The sequence below is a fragment of the Oncorhynchus keta genome, unplaced genomic scaffold (assembly GCF_023373465.1).
Source record: "Oncorhynchus keta strain PuntledgeMale-10-30-2019 unplaced genomic scaffold, Oket_V2 Un_contig_3773_pilon_pilon, whole genome shotgun sequence".
Classification (NCBI taxonomy): domain Eukaryota; kingdom Metazoa; phylum Chordata; class Actinopteri; order Salmoniformes; family Salmonidae; genus Oncorhynchus; species Oncorhynchus keta.
The window spans coordinates 80,001-87,500 of NW_026287423.1; the positions used below are offsets into that span (position 1 = coordinate 80,001).

At 48.2% G+C, this 7,500-nt stretch overlaps 1 protein-coding gene across 1 annotated transcript in view; it reads right to left on the minus strand.

Annotated features, from left to right (window-relative positions):
• LOC127924182 (asc-type amino acid transporter 1-like) overlaps positions 1-7,500 on the minus strand; it is a gene marked incomplete at its 3' end in the record, with an annotated part of 98,511 nt that overhangs the window by 57,220 nt on the left and 33,791 nt on the right. The gene's annotated exons all lie outside the window — the stretch shown is intronic.

The following is a 7,500-nucleotide window of genomic DNA, read 5'->3' on the forward strand; positions in this document are numbered from 1 at the left end:
GATCAGACGGTCTCTATCGCCCCATGAGTACTGATCTAAGACCAGTTATATAGATCAGACGGTCTCTATTGCCCCCTGAGTACTGATCTAAGACCAGTTATATAGATCAGACGGTCTCTATTGCCCCCTGAGTACTGATCTAAGACCAGTTGTTTAGATCAGACGGTCTCTATCGCCCCCTAAGTACTGATCTAAGACCAGTTATATAGATCAGACGGTCTCTATTGCCCCCTGAGTACTGATCTGAGACCAGTTGTTTAGATCAGACGGTCTCTCTCCCCCCTGAGTACTGATCTAAGACCAGTTATATAGATCAGACGGTCTCTCTCCCCCTGAGTACTGATCTAAGACCAGTTATACAGATCAGACGGTCTCTCTCCCCCTGAGTACTGATCTAAGACCAGTTGTTTAGATCAGACGGTCTCTCTCCCCCCTGAGTACTGATCTAAGACCAGTTATATAGATCAGAATGAGTAACATTACAAACACACAGGGGACTAGATACTAACTACAAAATTCAATAAAACACGTTTAACATGAGCATTATTTAATGTGAAATAAATGTGTTAACCCTCGCAAGGCTGCCGGCCCAGAGACCAGCAGTCTGGTTTTTACAGACATATTCAATCTCTCCCTATCCGAGTCTGCTGTCCCCACATGCTTCAAGATGGCCACCATTGTTCCTGAACCCAAGAAGGCAAAGGTAACTGAACTAAATGACTATCGCCCCATTGTGCTCACTTCTGTCATCATGAAGTGGTTTGAGAGACTAGTCAAGGATCATATCACCTCCACCTTAGCTGTCACCCTCCTCCGTCGGCCCACGGAGAAGGATAGGGGGGGCAGTCCTTGGTAGCGGGCCGCGTCAGTGGCACTGTATTATCCTCAATGCGAGTAAAGAAGTTGTTTAGTTTGTTGGGAAGCAAGACGTCGGTGTCCATGACGTGGCTGGTTTTCTTTCTGTAGTTTGTGGTTGCCTGTAGACCCTGCCACATCTCGTGTCTGAGCCGTTGATTTGCGACTCTTTGTCCATATACTGACGTTTCGCTTGTTTGATTGCCTTGCGGAGAGAATAACTGCACTGTTTGTATTCGGCCAAATTCCCGGTCATCTTTCTGTGGTTAAATGCGGTGGTTCTCGCTTTCAGTTTTGCGCGAATTCCACCACCTATCCACAGTTTCTGGGTAGGGTAGGTTATAATAGTCACAGTGGGAACAACATCTCCTATGCACTTCCTTATAAACTCACTCAGTGAATCAACGTATAAATCTATATTATTCTCTGAGGCTACCCGGGACACGTCCCAGTCCACGTGATCAAAACAATCTTGAAGGGTGGATTCTGATTGGTCAGATCAGCGTTGCATGTTCCTCGTCACAGGTACATCCTGTTTCAGTTTCTGCCTATAGGAGGGGAGAAGTAAAATGGAGTCAAGGTCAGATTTGCCAAACGGAGGACGGGGGAGGGCCTTGTATGCATTGCGTAAGTTTGAGTAGCAACGATCCAGAGTTTTGCCAGCCAGTCATAATAACTGATGAGAATTCTCTTGGGAGATAATACGGACGGCATTTGATTGTGAGGAATTCTAGGTCTGGTGAACAGAAAGACTTGAGTTCCTGTATGTTGCTGCAATTACACCATGAGTCGTTAATCATGAAACATACACCCCCGCCTTTCTTCTTCCCTGAGAGATGTTTATTCCTGTCGGCGCAGACGCACCAAAGAATCCCGGTGGCTGTACTGACTCGGACAGCATGTCCCCAAAGAGCCATGTTTCCATGAAACATACACCCCCGCCTTTCTTCTTCCCTGAGAGATGTTTATTCCTGTCGGCGCAGACGCACCAAAGAATCCCGGTGGCTGTACCGACTCGGACAGCATGTCCCCAAAGAGCTTCCATGAAACAGAGTATGTTACAATCTTAAGGGTCTCTCTGGAACGCAACGAGCCCTAATTCCATCTGCCTTGTTTTCTAGAGACTGGACATTAGGGTCTCTCTGGAACGCAACAAGCCCTAATTCCATCTGCCTTGTTTTCTAGAGACTGGACATTAGAGTCTCTCTAGAACGCAACGAGCCCTAATTCCATCTGCCTTGTTTTCTAGAGACTGGACATTAGGGTCTCTCTGGAACGCAACGAGCCCTAATTCCATCTGCCTTGTTTTCTAGAGACTGGACATTAGGGTCTCTCTGGAACGCAACGAGCCCTAATTCCATCTGCCTTGTTTTCTAGAGACTGGACATTAGGGTCTCTCTGGAACGCAACGAGCCCTAATTCCATCTGCCTTGTTTTCTAGAGACTGGACATTAGGGTCTCTCTGGAACGCAACAAGCCCTAATTCCATCTGCCTTGTTTTCTAGAGACTGGACATTAGGGTCTCTCTGGAACGCAACGAGCCCCAATTCCATCTGCCTTGTTTTCTAGAGACTGGACATTAGGGTCTCTCTGGAACGCAACGAGCCCCAATTCCATCTGCCTTGTTTTCTAGAGACTGGACATTAGGGTCTCTCTGGAACGCAACGAGCCCTAATTCCATCTGCCTTGTTTTCTAGAGACTGGACATTAGGGTCTCTCTGGAACGCAACGAGCCCTAATTCCATCTGCCTTGTTTTCTAGAGACTGGACATTAGCGAGTAAAATACTCGGAAGAGGTGCGTGGTGTGCGCACCTCCGAAGCCTGACCAGAAGGCCGCTCTGTCTACCTTTCCTGCGGCAACTTTGTTTTGTCTTAGCCTCTTGGGTGGTTCGGACGAAGGATCCGCTTTGGGAAAGTGGTATTCCTGGTCGTAGTGCTGGTAAGTTGACGTCTCTCTGATATCCAATAGTTCTTCCCGGCTGTACGTATTAATACTTGAGATCTCCTGGACAATGTAGAAAATAATACACACAAAAAATCTAAATACTGCATAGTTTCCTAAGGACTAGAAGCGAGGCGAACGTTTCTGTCGGTGCCATTTTGCCATCTAGAGAGTTGGGACATTGAGGTTTCTGCATCAGGATGCATTTAATAACATTCTATTGCAGCCATGTTGGCTCCTGTTAACAACATGAGCATCAGGATCCATTTAATAACATTCTATTGCAGCCATGTTGGCTCCTGTTAACAACATGAGTATCAGGATGTATTTAATAACATTCTATTGCAGCCATGTTGGCTCCTGTTAACAACATGAGTATCAGGATGTATTTAATAACATTATATTGCAGCCATGTTGGCTCCTGTTAACAAAATGAGCATCAGGATGTATTTAATAACATTCTATTGCAGCCATGTTGGCTCCTGTTAACAACATGAGTATCAGGATGCATTTAGCCTTGTCCTGTTGAAGCCTGTGATCTCTGGTCCTGTTGGAGCCTGTGATATGTGGTCCTGTTGGAGCCTGTGATCTCTGGTCCTGTTGGAGCCTGTGATCTCTGGTCCTGTTGAAGCCTGTGATCTCTGGTCCTGTTGGAGCCTGTGATATCTGGTCCTGTTGGAGCCTGTGATATCTGGTCCTGTTGAAGCCTGTGATATCTGGTCCTGTTGAAGCCTGTGATATCTGGTCCTGTTGAAGCCTGTGATCTCTGGTCCTGTTGGAGCCTGTGATCTCTGGTCCTGTTGAAGCCTGTGATCTCTGGTCCTGTTGGAGCCTGTGATCTCTGGTCCTGTTGGAGCCTGTGATCTCTGGTCCTGTTGGAGCCTGTGATCTCTGGTCCTGTTGGAGCCTGTGATCTCTGGTCCTGTTGGAGCCTGTGATCTCTGATCCTGTTGGAGCCTGTGATCTCTGGTCCTGTTGGAGCCTGTGATCTCTGGTCCTGTTGGAGCCTGTGATCTCTGGTCCTGTTGGAGCCTGTGATCTCTGGTCCTGTTGGAGCCTGTGATCTCTGGTCCTGTTGGAGCCTGTGATCTCTGGTCCTGTTGGAGCCTGTGATCTCTGGTCCTGTTGGAGCCTGTGATCTCTGGTCCTGTTGGAGCCTGTGATGTCTGGTCCTGTTGGAGCCTGTGATCTCTGGTCCTGTTGGAGCCTGTGATCTCTGGTCCTGTTGGAGCCTGTGATCTCTGGTCCTGTTGGAGCCTGTGATATGTGGTCCTGTTGGAGCCTGTGATTTCTGGTCCTGTTGGAGCCTGTGATCTCTGGTCCTGTTGGAGCCTGTGATACCTGGTCCTGTTGGAGCCTGTGATGTCTGGTCCTGTTGGAGCCTGTGATATCTGGTCCTGTTGGAGCCTGTGATCTCTGGTCCTGTTGGAGCCTGTGATCTCTGGTCCTGTTGGAGCCTGTGATCTCTGATCCTGTTGGAGCCTGTGATCTTTGGTCCTGTTGGAGCCTGTGATCTCTGGTCCTGTTGGAGCCTGTGATCTCTGGTCCTGTTGGAGCCTGTGATCTCTGGTCCTGTTGAAGCCTGTGATCTCTGGTCCTGTTGGAGCCTGTGATTTCTATTCCTGTTGGAGCCTGTGATTTCTATTCCTGTTGGAGCCTGTGATCTCTGGTCCTGTTGGAGCCTGTGATCTCTGATCCTGTTGGAGCCTGTGATCTTTGGTCCTGTTGGAGCCTGTGATCTCTGGTCCTGTTGAAGCCTGTGATCTCTGGTCCTGTTGGAGCCTGTGATCTCTGGTCCTGTTGGAGCCTGTGATCTCTGGTCCTGTTGGAGCCTGATCATTATATTGATCTCTGGTCCTGTTGGAGCCTGTGATCTCTGGTCCTGTTGGAGCCTGTGATCTCTGGTCCTATTGGAGCCTGTGATGTCTGGTCCTGTTGGAGCCTGTGATATGTGGTCCTGTTGGAGCCTGTGATGTCTGGTCCTGTTGGAGCCTGTGATCTCTGGTCCTGTTGGAGCCTGTGATCTCTGGTCCTGTTGAAGCCTGTGATCTCTGGTCCTGTTGGAGCCTGTGATTTCTATTCCTGTTGGAGCCTGTGATATCTGGTCCTGTTGGAGCCTGTGATCTCTGGTCCTGTTGAAGCCTGTGATATCTGGTCCTGTTGGAGCCTGTGATCTCTGGTCCTGTTGGAGCCTGTGATCTCTGGTCCTGTTGGAGCCTGTGATATCTGGTCCTGTTGGAGCCTGTGATCTCTGGTCCTGTTGGAGCCTGTGATCTCTGGTCCTGTTGGAGCCTGTGATATGTGGTCCTGTTGGAGCCTGTGATGTCTGGTCCTGTTGAAGCCTGTGATATCTGGTCCTGTTGAAGCCTGTGATTTCTATTCCTGTTGGAGCCTGTGATCTCTGGTCCTGTTGGAGCCTGTGATGTCTGGTCCTGTTGGAGCCTGTGATCTCTGGTCCTGTTGAAGCCTGTGATATCTGGTCCTGTTGAAGCCTGTGATTTCTATTCCTGTTGGAGCCTGTGATTTCTATTCCTGTTGGAGCCTGTGATGTCTGGTCCTGTTGGAGCCTGTGATGTCTGGTCCTGTTGGAGCCTGTGATCTCTGGTCCTGTTGGAGCCTGTGATCTCTGATCCTGTTGGAGCCTGTGATATCTGGTCCTGTTGGAGCCTGTGATCTCTGGTCCTGTTGGAGCCTTTGATCTCTGGTCCTGTTGGAGCCTGTGATATCTGGTCCTGTTGGAGCCTGTGATCTCTGGTCCTGTTGGAGCCTTTGATCTCTGGTCCTGTTGGAGCCTGTAATATGTGGTCCTGTTGGAGCCTGTGACCTCTGGTCCTATTGGAGCCTGTGATCTCTGGTCCTGTTGGAGCCTGTGATATCTGATACCTTTTGTAGACAGTGCATTCAGCATTCAGACCCCTTGACTTTTTCCATATTTTGTTACATTACAGCCTCATTATAAAATGGATTTACACACAATACCTCATAATGACAAAGCAAAAACAATCAAAAATCAAAAACGGAAAAATCACATTTCCATAAGTATTCAGACCTTTTACTCAGTGCTTTGTTGAAGCACCTTTGGCAGCGTTTACAGTCTTGAGTCTTCTTTGGTATGATGGTACAAGCCTGGCACACCTGTATTTGGGGAGTTTCTCCCATTCCTCTCTGCAGATCCTCTCACTAGTCCATGTTGTGGTCAGATTAATCCTGCCAGTCCTCTCACTAGTCCATGATGTGGTCAGATTAATCCTGCCAGTCCTCTCACTAGTCCATGATGTGGTCAGATTAATCCTGCCAGTCCTCTCACTAGTCCATGTTGTGGTCAGATTAATTCTGCCAGTCCTCTCACTAGTCCATGATGTGGTCAGATTAATCCTGCCAGTCCTCTCACTAGTCCATGTTGTGGTCAGATTAATCCTGCCAGTCCTCTCACTAGTCCATGTTGTGGTCAGATTAATCCTGCCAGTCCTCTCACTAGTCCATGATGTGGTCAGATTAATCCTGCCAGTCCTCTCACTAGTCCATGTTGTGGTCAGATTAATCCTGCCAGTCCTCTCACTAGTCCATGTTGTGGTCAGATTAATCCTGCCAGTCCTCTCACTAGTCCATGATGTGGTCAGATTAATCCTGCCAGTCCTCTCACTAGTCCATGTTGTGGTCAGATTAATCCTGCCAGTCCTCTCACTAGTCCATGTTGTGGTCAGATTAATCCTGCCAGTCCTCTCACTAGTCCATGTTGTGGTCAGATTAATCCTGCCAGTCCTCTCACTAGTCCATGTTGTGGTCAGATTAATCCTGCCAGTCCTCTCACTAGTCCATGTTGTGGTCAGATTAATCCTGCCAGTCTCCTCTCACTAGTCCATGTTGTGGTCAGATTAATCCTGCCAGTCCTCTCACTAGTCCATGTTGTGGTCAGATTAATCCTGCCAGTCCTCTCACTAGTCCATGTTGTGGTCAGATTAATCCTGCCAGTCCTCTCACTAGTCCATGTTGTGGTCAGATTAATCCTGCCAGTCCTCTCACTAGTCCATGTTGTGGTCAGATTAATCCTGCCAGTCCTCTCACTAGTCCATGTTGTGGTCAGATTAATCCTGCCAGTCCTCTCACTAGTCCATGTTGTGGTCAGATTATTCCTGCCAGTCCTCTCACTAGTCCATGTTGTGGTCAGATTAATCCTGCCAGTCCTCTCACTAGTCCATGTTGTGGTCAGATGAAACAATAGTCTCTGGATGTGTTTTAATTAATGTCAATTTAACAATATTTCTGAAAATGTATATATCACATTTTGGAATGAAATTCTTCCCTTCTACTATTTTTATTTTTTAAATTTTACCCCCTTTTTCAATTGTTAGTAGCTACCATCTTGTCTCATCGCTACAACTCCCGTACGGGCTCGGGAGAGACGAAGGTTGAATGAAAGTCATGCGTCCTCCGATACTCAACCATACCAAAGCTGCACAGCTGCACAGTGGTCCTTCTGTAGCTCAGTTGGTAGAGCATGGCGCTTGTAACGCCAGGGTAGTGGGTTCGTTTCCCAGGACCACCCATACGTAGAATGTATGCACACATGAGTCGCTCGGGGGGTTGAATGAAAGTCATGCGTCCTCCGATACACAACCATACCAAAGCTGCACTGCTTCTTAACACAGCGTCCAAGCCGGAGTTGCTGGTGTGCGATGAGACAACCCCTCCCTAACGACGC